Genomic DNA, 21,126 nt, shown 5'->3' on the forward strand with positions numbered 1-21,126 from the left:
CTACATTCTGAATTGGTCTGAAGAGGTGTCACTCTACCTCTATATTCTTATTGTTCTGATGAGATGACACTCTACAGGTCTCTATATTCTTATTGTTCTGATGAGATGACACTCTACCTCTATATTCTCTCTGTTCTGATGAGATGACACTCTACCTCTATATTCTCTCTGTTCTGATGAGATGACACTCTACCTCTATATTCTCTCTGTTCTGATGAGGTGTTACTCTACCTCTATATTCTAATTTTTCTGATGAGATGACACTCTACCTCTCTATTTTCATTGTTCTGATGAGGTGTTGCTCTACCTCTCTCTTCTCTTTGTTCTGACAAGGTGTTGCTCTACCTCGATATTCTCATTGTTCTAATGAGGTGTTACTATACCTCTCTATTCTCATTGTTCTAATGAGGTGTTACTCTACTTCTACATTCTGAATTGGTCTGAAGAGGTGTCACTCTACCTCTATATTCTTATTGTTCTGATGAGATGACACTCTACCTCTATATTCTTATTGTTCTGATGAGATGACACTCTACCTCTATATTCTCTCTGTTCTGATGAGATGACACTCTACCTCTATATTCTCTCTGTTCTGATGAGATGACACTCTACCTCTATATTCTCTCTGTTCTGATGAGGTGTTACTCTACCTCTATATTCTAATTTTTCTGATGAGATGACACTCTACCTCTCTATTTTCATTGTTCTGATGAGGTGTTGCTCTACCTCTCTCTTCTCTTTGTTCTGACAAGGTGTTGCTCTACCTCGATATTCTCATTGTTCTGATGAGGAGTTACTCTATCTCTATATTCTAATTGTTCTGATGAGGTGTCACTCTACCTCACTTTTCTCATTGTTCTGATGAGGTGTTGCTCTACCTCTAGTATTCCCAAAGTTCCAATGAGGTGTCACTCTTCCTCCATATATATCCTCCTTGTGTCGTCACTGACATGTGCAGCTAGTTTTGTGGTTGGAGTGTCACGTCACGGGTTCAAAGTAATATCTGACAACAGGATCTATCACAGAGAAGTGTTCAGTGTGGTCGGCCTAAGTGTTTGGATGATGGCAAACTGATTGTACTCTAGGATGATGTTATAGAGCACCTCTATTACGTACAGTATAATCATCGGGAACCGTTAGCTTCAGGCTCACCTGTGGCTGGCTTCAGCGATCAACGCTGCAGCGATTAAATGTAAAAAGATCAGCTTTGACTCGAAAGACCGTCAGGAATGACAAACATCCTCCAGATGGTTCAGGCCGGATAAAAATTAGATTATGCAAAATGGGAAATTAATCATCATTGTCTTACCGGGTCACCCGGCCTGCAAGCGCTGTGTTTCCAGCGTCCTGCTCCTCGCTGCGCCGGGGCAAAAATTGGAAAACGCTGGTTGCATTACATCTCATTCCTTTTTCGAAACTGATACGGCTTGGATATCATCGAAGCCTGTCAGGGGTATAATGCAGACGATGCTGTGTACAGGCTCTATAAAGGCAGTCTATAGTACAGTCTGTTGGTAAACTGTACCTCACTACGAACCCCCTACGTTCGTCATAGCCGAGTAGCTGTTATATCCGTCTGCTAGGCGGCTCTTTGTCGGTAACGACTATCGGGAGAGCTACGTAATAGTGTCTTTATTCTAGCTCTGCTGTGTTGGTAATGTACGTAACTGTGGCTCATGCATATTCATCATTCCTCCATGATGCATGTTATTATCATTAGCTCATTAATGCGTCTTAAATGTTAGTCTACGTACCCACCACATGTATCAGTGACATATATGGCTGCAAAGGAAGTGGTGAATGGCATTACCAGATGGTAGTCTGCTGTTCTGAGTTAGACATTCACTTTCCAAAATGTTCTTCAAATTATGTTAAAAGTCGTCGTCGCTAATTAATGTGACAAACACTGCATCAATGTCTTGGTGCCTTAAACTTACCAGTGTTATACTGAGAATGTCCTGAAAAGTCTTGTGTTCTTCTTGAAGCTGACGGGATATGTGTATTAGCTATAAATGGGATGTGTGTGTGGGGGGGGGGTGGGAGGGGGGAAGGTACGGTTAGTGGATGATTAACACTATATTATATATATTACAAATTAAAAGCTGTTTCTTTCAATTCCAACTTTTTAATTTAATTAATTATTATGAAACACCAAAAGTTGAAATGACCATCACTTTTTTCATAAATGGCATGTTTTAAAATGAAATAAAAAACAAGAGTAACTTATATATATAATATAGTATTACTGATATGTTTTTTAATATGCTTCTCTAAGTGGGAGACTTGGGTTGACCTTTCATGCCGACCTCCATGTTTTAAACTACTTAGTCCAGTCGCTTTATCACTTAAATGATCGAACCTCAGCGATTTAAAGGGTGGGTTCTCTGGATATAGATAGATACTGCCTGGACTGTGATAGCAATGGTTCATTAACAGTCTACAACACATGAAAACTAGTTTGGTACTTTAAAAGTTGTGCACCCTTTGTATTACACCCTAAGCCTTCCCTTTTGTTTACTATATAATCCTGTCCTGACTACTGGTATATCTCACTGCACTTTGATATCCATGTTGAATAGGGGCATGGCTTAAAGGTAGTCAGTATAGGCCCCAAATTATAGCAAGCTATAATTGCTAGAAGTTTTCAAAAAGTACTTTCCTGGAGGTCTTTACTCTCCAAATTGTTCTCAGACATTGCTAAGGAACACACAGGATGACTGAATGTCCCAGTGAGGAAAATTTCCTCCAAGGTAGTAATAAAAAACAGTTTTAAGAATTTTCACCAAAGGTGACCGTATTTGAATATCTAGCATATTTATGGGCCAATACAGCACACCTTTAAACATTTCTTGGAATTTTCTAGGAAAAGGATTAATCATAATGCCAAATTCCTCTCACTGTATGACACGTGGTTGCACCGTAACTATAACAACCCTCTCATACTATCTGCTTTTCCTGTCAAATTATCGATTCAGGAAACACATGCCCTCCAGGAACAACTACCTACCTAACCTATACCCACTAGTTATCAACTTTTGACTCCACTGGGAACATTTTGACCACATTCTGGAAATATTTCCTGTTTAAACTCGGAATTCCTGCTTTCGTTCTTCTTTCTACAGATTTTGTTAAATATTTCCTCAAAACATCCTGATGCCAGCTCTCCCCCCATATTTGATCATCCAAGATTCTCGGGGACACAACCACGAACAGGAAACAATCATCGCTTTAGAAGCTCTCTAATAATTTGATGGGACGACGACCAACCGACAAGCTTGCACAGTACTCTACAGAACTGTCAGATTTTACGGTAGGTAAGGTACGTGTGTTTAATGTTATAGCTATTTGCTCCCTACTAGACTAATATGCTAAAGCACTCAGAATTTAATTTGGGTGTAATTTTTTTAACATGTTTGTACACGTATGACATTATTATTATTAAGTTATAATTACACGGTGAATTTCGACCTCAGTTTTACAGTAGTTGTTTTATAAATTGCTGTAAAAAGTAGTAGAAGAGAAAGAAAATGTTTGACTGAATTCATACTCACGTTCACAGAGCACACTTGAGACAATTATAATTTGTAATGGTAAACGTGAGGTACATGACATGTGAAAATTAAATCTATTCAGGTACTAATGATATTAAGTTTCCAAAGCAAACTTAAGGAATAATAAAGATTAACTTTCAGTATGATATATTACATTATTATACTGGGGAAGGGGGGATGGCAGAGGAGGTATGGCGGATCTTGGGTTTTATAAAGGACTCGAGTATATATGTGATCCTCAGGGCTAGCAGACTTCCATGTAGAGGGGGTGAGGAGGTCCTCGGCCAAGAAAAGAAAAAATACGAAATTATAAAGTCAAATGGTGTATTCTAGCTGAGGCATATTCAGACTTTAAATTTTATTAAGGTCTATAATTTAGGTATAAATGCAATTAGGTTGTGTGAGAACTTACTTTTGGATTTTGTGTGTGGTCGAAAAAGGGGGGAAGCGGGGCGGGGGGTGGGAGAAAATTTTGCTTAAGTAGTTATTCATCACATGAAAGAAGAAAATTAAATGAGAAAGTCACTGTGGACTATCTTGTTTTAATGGAAAATTTCTGCATAATTGAATGAAGTTTTAACAAAAAAAACCTAGCGTGGATAAATTTTGTCAAGTAGAAAATAAGCAACAAAAGCTCCTCAGAAACTTTGTTTTGATTAAGAATTTCAAAATTTGACATAAAATGTGTTTGTATAGTACTTAGGTAAAAAATTGGTTTAGTTAAGTGCTTGAAAAATGTGACAATTGAAGTTCTGCAATGTACTTAATCGCCTATCTAGTCCAATTCATATAATATTGAGAAGGAAGGTGACATATCTCACAATTGAGAAGTATTATTTTTTTTAAAGTTCAAAGGTCAGACTATGAATGGTAATATTTTGTTATCTAAATGATGGACATAATTATTACTAGATTTAGCTAGGTCACAGGATTTTAAACTGGTACCCTTTTAATTTATGAAAGTTGTACTCATCTGCATGGTTGCTTTAATTGACCATTTCGTACTATACACAACTGCACCTTAATTATCTCTTGAAAAACTTTTTAACGACATAGGAAGGAGGGAATCTATTATAGTAAGAGTATAAAAACTTGTAAGAATTAGTCGCAAATTAAATCCAACATTTATACCTCAGAATTACCTATTCATTAATGTGCGCAGTGGGTTAGAATGTAAGCGACATTACAGTAAATACTAGCTGTCTAGAGTGGTCATGTTATGCTAATGCAGCTTGCTGGTCTTACAGTAACTGTATGCCTCAACGGTTAATTCTCTTCCTCCAATGTTCGTAAAATCCCACGAGTATTAAAATGCAAATTTGCTTTCTGTGTGTAAGTTTGTGTGTGTCTGATTTATTTATTACATGGTATGTTGGCATGAATACCACAGTATGTGTTCTTAATGTGTATTCAGACCTTTAATACATATTCTTTAGTGTGCATCTTAGAATGCACCCATTTATATATTTATATGTATATGTATATATATATATATATTATATGTATATGTATATTTATATACATACATACACACACACACACACGCATATATATATATATAAATGAAAATCGTAATATATATATATAAATATATATATATATATTTATATATGTATATGTATATATATATATTATATGTATATGTATATTTATATATTTATATACATACATACACACACACACACGCATATATATATATATATATATATATATATTATATATATATATATAAATGAAAATCGTAATATATATATATATATATCACGCTGGTATAGTGGCTCCTCTGCCATATTTGCCTCGAGGGGTTTTGACTCTTTCCGAGCGATCCAGGCTGCTGCTTCTCTGCTTATCCCCCATCGCCATATAAATATCTTGCCGCAGGGGTGCTCACAATTAATGCTCCAAATCTTAATGCCAGTTGTATCTTTGAATGATCACAGGAGATATGCTTAGATGCTGTTGAATCTAGTCCATGTCTTACATCCCAGCAAGAGTGGCACAGCAAAACTCTCCATTCTTCTCCTGTTATCTTCTGTCCTTTCATTTGTTTAAAAAAATAATAGTAAATAAAGGAAAAAAAAAGAAAACTTTGTAGGATATGATGCTATCATATGTTGAAGCAAGCTAGGGTGGCAAGGGATGATTATTTATTCATTCATTCATGTATATAAGTCATAACTTTTAGAGTTAAGGTAGTCAGATGAAATATGGTATTTGAGGGATACAGTGTATAGAACAAATTAGTAAACATACTGTACATGGAAAGTGACTGCACAGTGTGAAGTTACGGTTAGTGCTGTTAAACGGTGCATGAAAGTGACAATAGACCAGCTACAGTTTAAAGGGATATATCTGGTGGATAACAAGTCGATTGATTACCAAAATGGCTGGAATTTTCTTTTCTGCTTCTTTAATTAGGTCAAGACCACAACCTGATAGCATTTTGCATGGCAAAAGATATGATTGCTATCCAAATTTAGCAATATATATATAATTATATATATATAATTATTGTGGTCAAGTGGTTAAGGCAGTGGACTGGTGATCTAAGGATGACAGGTTCGAGTCCTGGCCAGATCATTGCGTTGTGTCCTTGGGCAAGGCACTTTATCTCCATTGCCTCTCTTCACCCAGGTGTATAAATGGGGACCTGCGAGGTAACTTGTAAATATAGTTGCGTGCGCTGTTTGTGGCTGCACCCTATGGGAAGTCCCCCAGGGACATGTGGTTGTGGTGCACTGTAGAGCCCCAGGAGAGATTGATTGAATTGCGCACACTTTGGTGTGTAGGTGTGACAAGTTACCAATGACCAAGGCTAAGTTGTCAAAGGGCATAGAACTTGTGGATTATGCCCTTATCTAAATAACGGCGTAATAATAATAATAATAATGCATCTGGCAACACCAGAGTGAATGATGTCATGTTGGCAATTTAAGCTTAGGATGCATTTGTTTAGTCTTTATAATATTTTATTGCACAGAGGAGAACATGAAATGTTTGTACTAAATAGTTGCACAAATTTGCAATATGACATTCTAAATGTGCATCAGAGAACATTGGACAGCTAATTAAAGCAAACATTTCCAAATGTATCAACATTTTCAATGACAAATCAGCGAGAAAAACGAAATAGGAAAGTAGAAAGCTTTCCAGAAGGACTTCTGGCTTGGTGGTATCGTAGACCACCTGTGGTGATCCACTTTCTGGTGAATGGGAAGGGTTATGAGCCAGCAGCTGTGGAAATAAATTTCATGCATTCATATCAACCATATTCTTGGGTTATAGAGATATAAGATAAACTTAAGTGATTTTTCCCAACTGAAGTGCTGATTGTGGAATGTTTTTCCTCGTAATATAAGTGTTAACAATCATGGTCTCCCCACATACCAGAATATATCCCTTTAAAGATCCAGATGGCTTTTAAACACTATTAATTTATAGGAAATTAGGACAGGATATATGATGCCCTGGCGAAGATTTATCTTAAACTTTGTGGGTGTTTCAAAGCAAGTAAGGAAGTTAGTGGACTGAAAATGTATTCTAGGTGTTAAATATTGGGATAATAGAGCAAACCTGCACCAGCAGCTCATGAAGTTCTGGACTGTATATAAAATGTACATATATGAGACGCAGTGGCCTGACCACTGTTCCATCACATCATTATTGACACTAATTAAGTCAAGCAAACATTAAGTGATCTGTGGTACATGTTGAGAGCCAATAAAGTCGGCTCCTGGGGACAGACAATCATGTCAACCTGCCCCCTTTGTTTTACTCTTCATATATCCCATATTTTCCTGGCCTTTTCCATTTTCTTGGATACCTAAAATTGATCCCTGAGGGCTCTTCCAACCGCTCCCCCCACCCTCTTGCCAAGTCTGATAGGCTGTAGCAACTGATCCCCACTACCGGGCCTTGTTAAGCCTGTTACTGGTTAACTATGACTGCTTAAAGGCATTGAAGACTCGCGCACAAACAAACGCCTCATGCCGGTAATCTGACGTAGTTTCGAATGAGGTGTAACAGAAATGTTAGACACCACCATCGATCCCAGAAAATACACACACAGCTTGCTACCGTCGGTAATGAGACACTAGTGTACAGTCAATACATGCAGCTACAGTCAATACCCTCAACACAGTGTACATACTGTAGCAGCGAGGACATCTCAGGTCTTGATAAAGATAACAAGGTATCACATTTCATTACTGTCTGCAGTTTGTAGGACAATTAAGAAAAAACTTCTCTTGCAAGCAACGGAAAGTTAACTTTTTCAGAGGGGGGCACACGGTTTGTGTCGAGTCTTCAATGCCTTTAAATTCCGGTGAATGATTTGGATTGCTTCAGTATTTGTCACTATTTGCTAAAATTTATAGTCACTTTCGTAAAATGTAAATAAACACAGAATAACTTTAGTTATTATATCTATGAAGATTATAGCCAAATCTAATTATCAAGGAGCAGCTCATTTACAAATTGTTAAGTTTAATGTTTAGAGGCGTAAAAGTGATGTTAAATTTAGGAGCATAATCTGGTTTAAGTAATATAATTGTCAGTGTATTTATTACTTGAATATCTGGCAGAGCCTGGTGCTATATTGTATATCATTGTACAGTTAGTAGCTATATAGCATGAATAATTTAAATACCAGTAACTTATTAAGACACGTCTAATTAGAAAATATATATCCTTCTTCCTTATTTCTAATTGCTATTATAATAAACTTTTTCACAGAAGTAATTTGAACCAACTACCTGTAATATAACCTATACCAGGATTTCAACCAGGAAAGACACCTACATTATGCGATATCAGAAAGAGTAAAAAATTCAAATAAATTTCAGATGATTTTAAGGAAGCAATTTTTCCATTTTAATTGTCTGTTAGTTTGTAGTGTGTCGATACAACGGAGCTGATGTCCTAAACTTAAAATTTAATTTGAACGGGTAAATAACGAGAAACTTTTCAAAAGTGTGAAAAGTTTTTTAAGAAAAGTATTTTAAGAATATAATTTAAGCAAACTTTACAATGAACCCACTGATTTATTATATTTGATACTGAAGGTGTATACCACTGACAGCGTGAAGCAGCTCGGGGTGTCAGGAGCCAACCCTGTAGATAATTATGTTTTATACCATGGGCCATTTTTTTTTAAGTTATATAATTACCATTGTTTCTTTATATTATAAAAATGACAAAATACATCAAATATATTCTTTATCTCACATTTCCCCGGTCCCCTTTATTGACCCGGTAGTTGACCTGCAGACAAAAGCTTCTATGCCACCTCTGAGACCCCTAATCCCACCCCTTCCACACTCCCCCCCCCCCCCTCTCATCTGGCTTGCTCAGAAGAGTTTGTTAAGGTAAATTAAAAGCGCAAAGAAAGGAACAAAAAATTAAAATATTAAAATTATTAAAAATATTACAAATTTTAATAATAAAATTTTCTTGGTTAATTATGGTTAATTACAACTTGAATCTTCACTTCAAGTAATGAATGCTAATAACTGCATTGTATAGGCCTCAGTACATACATGTCCACAACGACAAGTGAATTTGTCCAGCTATCAATAAATCTTTGAACCATACAGTTCAAATTATATATTTTGCGAAACAAAACATATACTCCGGAACTGAATCTGGCGTAAGAGTTGGGTTGGGGTAGGGGTGGGGTTGGTGCGCAGAGTTATAGAGGGTGGGGGGAGGGATATAGGCTTGAGATGGGCCAGCTGTAGCCAGAGCTTTTGCTCTAGAAAGATATACAGTAGCTATAAATTGTGACACTAGTATAAGCCAGTTGGAATATTTATTTATGTAACTGAGTCCTTTCATTTCTGTCTCAATAATTCATTGTTCAACACCTTACATAGAATGACTGTTCTATAAATGGATATATTTTACAGTGCATTCATATTACAGTATGGTGCGCAATCTGTAAAATTTAACCTCTACCATATACTGTATGCATGATGGATATATATTCCTGTGTACAGTAAAACAGTGCACTGTAATAGAGAAAACAAGGAAGTTATTTCTCCATCTTCTGATTATAGTGAAAATGTCACTGAGCTAGCTGTCATAGAATTATATATATTATATAATATATTATATTATATATTATATAATAATGTTTATTAATTTTTTTCAAGTTGGTCATTATACTTGGAATTAATTAGATCAATTATTTATCTTCGTAGATTCTACTATTCACGTCTCCTTTCATATGGTAGGACAGCGGCTTCAAGAAAATTAATAAAATTGAAAGTTAATTGAAGGTCTACTGCATGTTATTATTGCGGATACATCATCTCCTAAAGATCTTTTCAAGACTGTTGATTTTCTTTCAAATAAACAGAAGTGTGCCATCCTGCCGAACTATTCCTGCCATACAGAGTTATCTGAGAGATTCTCCCTTTATTTTTCCAAGAAGATCTCGGAACTTTGTAGTATGTTAAATCGTCAAGGCCTTCATCTTTCTGCAAATTGTTTGACTGAGCCATTGCCTGCATCTTCGTTCGACAGTTTCTCTGAAGCTACTGAAGATGAAATACTTAAAATTATCAAAAACTCTCCATCAAAATCGTGTATGCTTGATCCGCTGCCAACATGGTTAGCTAAAGGTTGTTCAGCAGAACTCATTCTTCTCATCACGAATATTGTCAATACTTCTATGTCAACAGGAACCGTACCTGATTCCTTTAAGGTTGCTCATGTGACTCCTGTACTTAAAAAGACCAGCTTAGATAGAAACTGTTTAAAAAATTATCGCCCTATTTCGAACTTGAGTTTCGTTTCAAAGGTTTTGGAAAAGACAGTTTTATCTCGCTTAATGGATTATCTTACACAGGAGAATCTTCTCGAACCATACCAGTCAGCTTATAAGTCTGGTCACAGTACGGAAACTGCCCTCAATGCAGTTCATAATTTTATTACATCCAAGCTTGATGAAGACTGCTTTGTCCTTTTAGTTCTTTTAGACTTATCATCAGCTTTTGATACAGTTAATCATTCCATTTTGTTAGAAAGACTGCAGTCAAAGTATCGGTTGGGTGGTACTGTACTATCCTGGTTCAACTCTTATATTACTGAGCGTTATCAACAGGTGAAAATTGAAGATGTTCTCTCGTCTCCTCGTCCATTAGTTACTGGTGTTCCACAGGGCTCTGTACTTGGACCTGTTCTTTTTTCTTTATATCTTGCGGAGTTGAGTGATATTTTACGGCACCATGGTGTTCATTTCCATCATTATGCGGATGATACTCAATTACTTCTTGCTTTCGATAAGGATGATGTGCCAAATGCTTTTCATAAAATGGAAACCTGTATAAGTGCTGTTAACACTTGGCTTACAACTAATCAGTTGAAACTAAACTGTGATAAAACAGAGTTTATTGTTTTTCGATCACGTTTCTCTGAAGTTACACCTAATTTTCCACCACTTACTGTTGGTAAAGACTCTATTAATATCTCCTCAACTGTTAGAAACCTTGGTGCATATTTTGACCAGACCATGTCACTTGAAAATCACGTTACTAATCTCTGTCGTTCTGCAAATTGGCAACTTAGGAAAATCAGTTTGATGAGGAATTACCTCGATAATAAGACTTGCGAGATGCTGGTCCATGCGTTTGTGACATCAAAGCTTGATTTTCTTAATTCACTTTTATTTGGCCTTCCTGATTCGACCATCAAGAAACTCCAATAGATCCAAAACACCGCTGCCCGTATTGTGAAAAGGAAAGGAAGAAAGTGCCGCACCACCCCACTTCTGAAGGAACTTCATTGGCTACCTCTCAGCTACAGAATCCAGTATAAAATACTTCTTCTCACCTTCTGTGCTCATCATCTTGAACGGCCTGTGTACCTGTCACAACTTCTCTTGCCATATACTCCAACTCGCACACTTCGTTCCTCCAACAAACTGTTTTTAACTGTTCCAAAACCACGATTGAAGAACTATGGTTACAGAAGCTTCCAATACTCTGGGTCTTATCTCTGGAACAAGTTACCAGATCACATTCGAACATGCTATAAACTTTCTACTTTCAAAAGTCTACTTAAGACCCATTTTTTCACTTGTTCTTTTGTAAATTAATTTACTTTCTTTGTAAAGCGCTTTGTGCAGTAACTTTTGTTTACTGATTTGGCGCTATATAAGTCTCATTTATTATTATTATTATTATGTTAATAGACTTAACTTAGGCCACAGCCTTCTCACATAACTTTACAACAATTAACCCCTAAAAAACCTAACCTCTACTATGTGTCCCCGGGGGTGGGGGGGGAGGGTAGAGACTATAATCCCATAGGATACATGCAGCCGCAAACTGGCACACACAACTATATTTTACAATTGGTTATCTCACAGGTACCAATTTATACACCTAGTTTGCACTGTGTTCACATGAGATTATATGTTCACATGGGATACTGTGTTCATATGGGATACTGTGTTCACAAGAGATAATGTGTTCACGTGGGACACTGTGTTCACATGGTACACTGTGTTCACATGGGACACTGTGTTCACATGGTACACTGTTCACATCAGGTACTCTGTTCCCATGGGATATAACTGACTTGTCAACAGATCGCTGTAGATCTGATGAGCGCATGATCAGACCACAGGCCAAAAGCTCACATGAACACACATGTTCATGATCACGAGTAGGCGAATTAGGATCAGATCACGAGCGAGTTATCAGATCAAGAGTCAAAAATGCATATGAACGCTCTCGTGATCTGATAACGTGTTAATGTTCTGTCACCATGGTTACTGAAACATAGAAATATGGCATCTCGGGCAGTAATTTCACAAACGTAAAGCGGCCAATAGGGACTGCATTGCATAAGCTTGTACTTGCTTTACACTATATGCTCAGCCGTACAATTGAAGTTTGGGTACATCTTCGGTTATTGTGATTTGTGGGAGAACCCGACCAATTACAAAATTCAAAATTTAGTCATGACTTATTTACAAAATGATTAAAAAAGGCTTGTTTTTATTTCGGGCTGATTTAAGACCGTGCAACTTGGTTCTCTTTGGTCGTTTCTTAAACGAGCAAAGGTATGAGTTATAAGTTTTAAGTTCTAATGTACCAAGCTAATATCTGACAGATTCCTTCACGGAAGCTTCGTCACCAACAGAATTTTAAGTTCGGTTTTAAGCTCACTGTGTTGAGTATAGACAACTTAGGTCTAAATATAGTGCAATGAGGAAGTCATTTATCTTAGTATTGGTCTACCTGTGTTATAAATTCCCTGCTGTGACTAGGAAAAATTGGATTTGTCAAACAGTTTGGATAACTGGGACGCTATTAATACACTAGAGGCTACCATGTGTTTGGTAATATAATTTTTGCTATCTATTATGTATCTTTCTATGTTCATAAACCTAGGCCTGTCATATTTTTTTATAATTCTTTTCTGGGTAATTATGTTGAAAAGCAGTTCTGCCTCTTACCCAAATAATATGATCTCAATATAGGACCAGCAGCTTGGAGTTGTTTCTTGTCAAGGAAGGAAGGTCCTTAGCAAGAAGTAGCCAGAGCTTGTTTTTCATTTCGATTTGGTTTTGGGGGTAAGGGTGGGGGGAGTGCACAATAAATGCTGCTACAGTATCATTTTCAACATTTTAACTACACTAATGTACAGAACAAATTTTAATGTTTTACTGTAATGCAAACCTACACATCTCTCCTGGTACAGTGTACACATCAGTCATATATGTTATGATGCTAACTTTTGTAGTATTATAATGGCCTTAGGCCAACCACAAGAGAGAAAACCTTAAAACATTGGCACGCTAACACAAGTTGTACAAACATGATCATTAGTATTATGATGATGATGATGATGACGCATTCACTCTTACTATGATCAATTTGCATACTTATCTACATTTCAGACAAACTACAGTAAGTGGTATTTTAACCTTGAGTGATATAATTAATGCAAATTGCTGGAGAAGGTGCATGATTAATTCATCTTGATCATGATAATTAAGAATCACCGAAATGCAGCTGCGTGACCCACTTAATTTGTAATGAAACTCAGACTTTGTAACAAATATGCATATTAAAAAAAAAAAAAAATGTTTGTATAAAAAATCAACGCATCTCTCAGCAGAGTTTGATGTCTATGATATTGAACAGCTTTTTAGAAAATGTTGGTCAAGTTCGTTCTAGGTATTGAGGCATTCTCATAGACCTATTTGAAGATTCCTACTCCTAATCAAATCACCATCCCCTTCGCGCAGCTTTTCTCCGAATCGATGAGAACACACGAAGCTGATGAGAGTCTAAGAATGTGATAACATTATCTGAGGCAGGCCCTTTTTTTTCCGTTATAAAATCCATTAGAGGTCTGCTTGTTCATATACATACCATTGGTTTACTCGATCCGCTGAAGAAATCGTTTCTGAATGGTTTGCAAAGCTCTAGGAGGGTGGATGCTACGTACGGTATCTAGTAAAGTGGGTCATGAAAGCCGCACGTCACGGAAAGGAATGTATTCAATTACCCTCTGTTTAGCGTAACAGTCAGTTTTATGACCAATGAATGGACTATATACCCCCTCGGTTAGCCGTGCACACTTAACTGGTGATGAGCCAGTGTATACACCGATGAATGTTTTACGGTCATCCTTCCGGTCGCCGGAGTTCGGAAAAAATGCTGTCAAAGGTGTAACCGTGGTCTAGTTGCATTTGCGGTTTAAAGATCTCAGTTATGTGACCGATAAGATCAGACCCATAAAACATTAGAACTCTACGTGAAACCTAACTGCCTGCATGTGCAGAGTATCGGGTGCGTTTAAACAAGTAAAAAAAGCCAAGTACGTGCCAAGATCTCGGTTCATAATAGCCGGGGGGATCGTGACGGTAGGTATCCTAAAGGAGTCGTCGTAAACATAGAGACGTGTGATACTTGAGCTTAGCGTGCAGCTTTATTGCATTCTTGTCAGTACATGAGGGGGTTGTGAAATCACATGATACAGCAGTTGTAATACACAGACATACTGTACTTGAATGGTATATAGTATAGTCATGTGAGTATCACAGAAGACGTGAAAAAAATCGCTGATCCAACATGCAGTACCTTTAAGGTTTAATTTATAACAAAATGACTCTTGGATAATAAAAATATTAAAAAAATACCAGCAAAATGGGACTGGCTGTATAGGTTCAATGCAATATCTTCCTGTTTGCTAGGCTTGTTTGTCAAAGCTTCTATTGCAGTCAATCCCCACCCTCTCCCCACCCTCTCCCCACCCCACCCCCCATGGAACCAACAGTTGTGTTGTTGCTAATTACAGCAACAATGTCTTTGAACACTGATCTGACTCCTGCTGCTGTCCCTTTCACCCTTCCTCTTCCCCCTGCCCCTCCCCTCCCCCTCCCTTAATCTCAAACTTGCAGTAAGTTTCCTTGTCATGTTTTTGCCAAACTCTACCTATAATTCTAAACATCCCGTCATTCTAGACGGCCTGGTATTCTTATCTCGTATCAGGAAGCTTGCCATGGAGAATGTTTTACAAGGGTCGACTTCCTCTTTGGAAGTCATTGACAATATTTGTTTTTGTCAGGTCGTAAGGATTTTCCTTGCCAAATGTCTACTTGTAATACATGAAGTCAAGCACCTATGTGCAGCTGATATCCGAATAGGACAGATCGGCAATTTCACAACTTGTCTAGCTCAAAGCTTCATTTTGTGTGGAATTTACCACTTCAGCTGCATATATATCACCATGTTACTCAATATATGTACATGTAGGAAAAGAAATTTACATATAAATCTGGAGAACATCTATGCATTATGTTCTCGTCCATGTGCTGCAAAGAAACCACATCATGAACTATGTCGTTTACGTAATTGTTATCATACGGAACACATGTTTTGGATTAGAACTTAATTTTCAGGAATTATCTGTTCAATGGTTGAATGGTTGCAGACGCCTTGCATTCGTGGTGAGGGTCCAGACAGTGAGACGAAGCATATGGAAGTCATGTTGTCAGGGTGATGCTTCCATGCATGGTGAGACAGAAGTTGCCAAAAGGAAGTATTTGCTCAGTGGATGGTACATAGCAGACTACAGATGTGTGCAAAACATCCCCATGGCAACAGACAATAGTTTCACCACCAAAATAGTCTGAATTAGATTAGAACTTTCAATTTGTTGTTGAGACTAGGCCGTAAAATTTCACCAATATATATGTATGTATTTAGAAGATCAGCTTGAGCTAATTAGATATATTTTTACTAGCTAGGGTAATTGGTTCTTTGTTCATCGATGGAATCACACAGGTGTTTGATAATTAATAATGATCATGAAATCCTCTTTTGATAAAACAAACAATTTGGTAAAGAATGATGAAAGGTAATAAACAAAGACCATAGAAAGGAATTAAAAACAGAAATGGAAAGCAGAATTACAATAAGGTGACCGGATTTCCGGGGACAGTCCCCGGATTTCATGTCCCCGTCCCCCGATTAGAAGTGTCCCCGGAAATGTTTACCATCTGCTTTTAAAAAAAAAAAAGAGAGGTCCCAGATCATAAGTTTGGAATGGGTTGACTCGAATAAGAAATCCAAGCACAAAAATGGACATTAATTGTAGACACTTTGGATGGGAGATTGAGAAGAGAGGGCATTGACTGGAGGGGTCCGGTCATAGAGGGTGCACAGTGTTATCAGTTCACCCTGGACACAGTAGAACGAGAGCGTTGATGCGGTGAGGAGACAGGTAAGCTCGTCACTCGTAAATATCCAAACCTGGAAAGTTTTGGAATTTCGCAGATGTAATCCATAATCTGCTTTAAACACAAAGTAGGCAAGCCCTGTGTCCTGAGTTTTCTCGAAGAATGAATCTTGGTTCTTTGTTTCAAATTATCTTTCCGAGTTTGTAAGTTTGAAAGCTGATTTTGTTTTTATAATGGGTATTTTTAATTGCTCTAGTGATCTAGAAACTAAAAGCACTTACAAGAATTCTAATTTATTTAATGTCTGTCAGGACATGATTTACCTCCTACTGTGTGCTCCTGTTGTAATAATAGACAACTTAAAGCTGCTGTCATTGTTGTTTTGTTCTATCATCAGTTTCGTTTGTATTGCCAGACATAAGATATCAGTATTGTCTTCACAAACTTGACATGCTGAAAATTCCTTAAACGTTTAAAAAAAAGTATCTGTTTGGACAGTTCCGAACTCTCCAGATTTATCCCACACAATAGATTTGGAGTACTTTATTTATGATATTATAGTTAATAGAATATCTCATTACTTTTATAATGCTTTTAGCGTGGCTCTATAAAGTGTTTCAGTATGTTATTATGACAAGTTAAACATTGATTGAGTGACCATTCATTCCTATTATACTTGTTCAAAAGTTCTCGAATCTGATTGGCCCATCGTTGTCAGCTGACCATGCATTAACATAATGGACAATGCACAGTAAACTCACCAATGGATAAATGAAAAGTCGCCGAAAAGGATAGAAAGTATCACAGCATGGTCTATCGCAGCATGCCTATAAGCTATTAGAGTCCAATCATCAAATGCCAATCGGATCATCAGTAAACTGGTCTGGCAACACGCCCGTCGCTGTAAACAAGTTAATCCTTGGCAAAATGATGACCAAAATTTCTGGGAAAAAAAAAAAAAAAATTCTGCAGCCCGAAATATAGTCTAACAATATGTAGGGTGCAATCAACAATGATAAAAACCTCATTTAGCAATGCTAATTCATCCAAACCAGTGTTCAATTTAAATATGTTGTAAGTATGACTTGAAACTTGTAGGGTCTGACAAATATTGCTTACATTGGTGATGAACAATGCTAACTTAGTTTTTCCTCATCACAGCTAAAGGTTCTTACCTTGTGATTAATGGTTATAAGGATAACAACAGTCTGCTACAGTATAGTCCATGCAACTCACATTTACCAAAGTCTCAGTATCTAATTCACTCGTAAACCGTAAGCCGTACGTAAATATATATTTGGAAGAAACTTGTATCATGGATTGCCATTTGGTAAAGGGTGAAAGGTCTCAATGGAATTGTTACACAATTTATGGACAATATGGGACATCATATAGGAATCCTAACATCAGGGTCAACCCCACCAAGTCGCTTTAACTAATGTTTTATATTTGGTCCCAGACTTTACCAAACCTATAGCAAGGGTCATTTCTTGACTGCAATCATACATCTTGAGGATTGTATAAAATCTGACCACAGCATAATCCCAAAATTTTGCAAAAATAATCCACAAATTCAATCCTCAAAATGAAAGAACTTAATCATACTCTGTGTGCGTATGTGTAATATGCAATAGCTGTTACATACAGTATTGCATGGCCTTAACAGACGTCTCCAAGATGCCATGATAAACACTGAGTAAAAAGAAACAGAAATTAAGTTTCCTCAAGAGTATCATAAATGCAGACAAACTTCATAAATAAACATTTTGATTTTTGAGCCGCCCTCCCCCAGCGAGTGAGTTTATTACATACAAGTCATTAATTCCTTCCCGAATGGATCGGAAAACAAAACAAAGTAATTTGTATGATAAAAGTGTTTTTCCTCAGCTCGATCTAACAAAAGGTGTTTAATGCGTGGTAACATAGAATCGTTGAATTAATTTGACGGAACTTTCTAAGAATTCTAGATCTGGGGGGAAATGAGAAAGGCAATAAACCGTCATGTTTGTATTCTTAATGTACTCGGTAAAAGAACCATTCGCCGCAGAGACTATATTACATGATCTGGTTAGAAAAGAGCGTTCTCGTCCCTCGGAGGTAAAGACTAAGCGTTCAATTTCTCAAACATTGAAGCAGAGAGAAATGTTCAAGTACAAACAGGAATCGGTCATAAGCGTCGAAAACGATAAAAAGGGGAGGCCCAGTCTGGTGTATTTTCAAGTGTGAGTTTAAAAATGATTTACATATTGATTCTGATTTCTAGCTTTGACATGACAGATAGAAAGGAGAAGTTCAATTATTTGTCTCTGAACCATGGCGAGTAGAGCTCACTCTATGAATAAACCCATATTTTGTTTTTTGGTTGTTGTCGGTTTTGGATAATTGGGACTCCCAACATTGGGATGAATTTATGAGGGCGGTTCATATATGTCATCGATATGGCTCGGGGTCACACAGGGGTGTAATGTATGTACGTATTGGAATGCAGAAGCTAGTGATCGATGGCCTAGTTTTTTTTCTTTATCATTCAATCACATTGTCTTTAATTACAAACAATTAAACAAGTCATTTTATAATTATTAAAATAAATAAAAATAAGAAAATCAGTAGACATTCTCTACGTTAGCTAATTTAACCTGAAACGTTAAAAGGTTAAATGATAAACAAAAAAGAAGTTTACAAATTGATTTACTGGATAAAATAATTGTACAGATACAAAGTTTATGCATACTGCAAATGCAGTCATTGTCTTTATGACTGCCACAAAATTCTCCATTGATTTGGTATGTTAATCAGGTTTATGAACTGATGATATTGATACAATCTCCTCTTCCTCATGCAATATCTCTCCCCTGCACCCCTCCCTCATCCCTCTCCTGGTCCATATCCCTATCTCTGCTCCCCCAGTCATCTGTCTCCACTTTTCCATGTCTCCCATAATGCACCTCCTTATCTCCAACTCCCTCGCCATCTCCAACCCTGAAGATTCACATTTCCAATCCCTCCTCACTTTCCTCCCTACCTCACCTGGCCCATATGATCCCCCTCTCCACCCCTCATTCCATACATCACCTTAATCCTCCAATAACCATACCCTTCCCCATTTCCAAACCCATTCACACTTCCATCCCTGTGTTACCCCTTTTCTCTTCTCATCTCCCTTCCAACCTCCCATACCTCCATGCATCCCTCATCTCTGCCACTCTCCTACACCCCTCATCTCCACCCTCATATCCCTACCCTCTCTGGATAAAAGATCAGTAAGGTACATGTTACACCCTTCCCCCTCCCCTGCACACATTGGATTTATTCAAGTGAGCCGAATTAATACCATCCTCTGCTCTCTGTACAATATGTGCTCTTGTTAATCTTATAATCGCTGGGATGTTTGTATAAACATTACACTCTCATGCCTGTGCCTTTATAGACCCCCCCCCCAAACTCCAGGTTTAAACTATATATTGTACTCAGTTTTTGTCACCTCACTTCAAAGTAGCAGATAAGACGGAAGTTATAACAAAAAGTTTTAAAATGAAGGACAACTCAAACATGTCATCCAATCAAGGCCGTCCTTCAAACAACTTTTAAGTACTTTCAGCCGCCCTTCAGCTTTGAGATCTCTTCGAGGATCAACAAAATGTTTAAATAAAATTGCGTTGCCGCCCGCGGTCTTACTCCAATTACTTTGGCGAACAATGGTCCAAAAACTTTTATTGAAGTTTTTCCCGCACCAAGGATGTCAGTCAATAATGTAGAGGGACATTTTACTTACTTCTTTGTATATTTTACTCATTCCTGCAGAGAAAAAAATTCTTCAAAAATGTCAGCAAAAAGGAAAGACAAGAAGGGGATGAAATATATCTCTCAAGTAATGATGTCAGCAGTTTATTGACTGGTGTGGTCACATCCTCACTAAAGATTGAAATATTTATTACCCGAAATGGAACGTGCAAAGATCTATGAAAACAATGATAGCGGAAAGAACCTGCTTAGAGTGACAGAACGTGGGGGCCCTCTTTAAGATCGGAAGGTATTTAAAGTCTTTTAGCGAAATCTCATCCGACTTTCAGGTGGGACTTCATCGATTCTAGGTTAAAGATGTTCTGGCAAGTGTTATGTCCTCACATAGATATATGTTCTCTTACTCCCATTACGTGACCCACATTCTGTTCCCGAAACCTTCCTCTGTCACATTCTGTTCCCGAAACCTTCCTCTGTCGTGAATTTTAGCATCGATGAGGAAACTCAGAGTTGTTTGAAGTTGATTACCAGACCTTAAACATGGCGAGATGATAGTTTTAAGTACATCGAATGGTAGCTAAAGAACCTAATATTGTAGCTATAAGCTTGCTGCTGTGATTAATTTGTTAGTTCCGTTATATCCTACATGGGTTGTTTTAATTGTTGCCGGTCTGTTTTGGTAAACTATATAAGTCTTTCTGTAGCACGGTGTTTAATGGTGCTATAATTTTGAATAAAGCAAGAAAAGAAAAAGTTCTTGTGACCATATGTGATGAAAAATTGGGAAGAAAGTTACATAATGGGCTTGATGAAGGAATACTGCAAGCTAACCAGAGGATGCATGTAAGAATCCTAGTACGATTCACATATTTTGAACTAACAAATGTTGACAGTTCAAGATAGCATTGTGGCATTGGGTAAGGAATTGAGTGGTGAGGGCGGTAGACAATATCCGTAGAAGAGGTTACCTGAATATTCATGAATGGAGGCTAACAGAGATTATAATCAGAACTACAATCCCTTTCATTTTTCTCCTGCCTCCCATTATACCCTATCCCTCATTTTCCACTCAGACCTTCATTTGATTCCCATCCCTCTCGTTCATTTTCCCCACCACTCTCCTTCATTCTTCCT

At 37.4% G+C, this 21,126-nt stretch overlaps 1 protein-coding gene across 3 annotated transcripts in view; it reads left to right on the top strand.

Annotated features, from left to right (window-relative positions):
• The window catches only part of LOC139976256 (uncharacterized), a 112,146-nt gene that overhangs the window by 51,783 nt on the left and 39,237 nt on the right, over window positions 1–21,126 (top strand). For 2 of the 3 annotated variants that reach the window (XM_071984892.1, XM_071984893.1), the window contains one exon: window positions 3,123–3,310. The gene's annotated coding sequence lies outside the window, so the exon portion shown is untranslated. Of the gene's footprint in view, window positions 1–3,122; window positions 3,311–15,373; window positions 15,587–21,126 lie in introns of those variants that run through there. The other variant, XM_071984896.1, reaches the window with a different exon arrangement.

The sequence above is a fragment of the Apostichopus japonicus genome, chromosome 11 (genome assembly GCF_037975245.1).
Source record: "Apostichopus japonicus isolate 1M-3 chromosome 11, ASM3797524v1, whole genome shotgun sequence".
Classification (NCBI taxonomy): Eukaryota; Metazoa; Echinodermata; class Holothuroidea; order Aspidochirotida; family Stichopodidae; genus Apostichopus; species Apostichopus japonicus.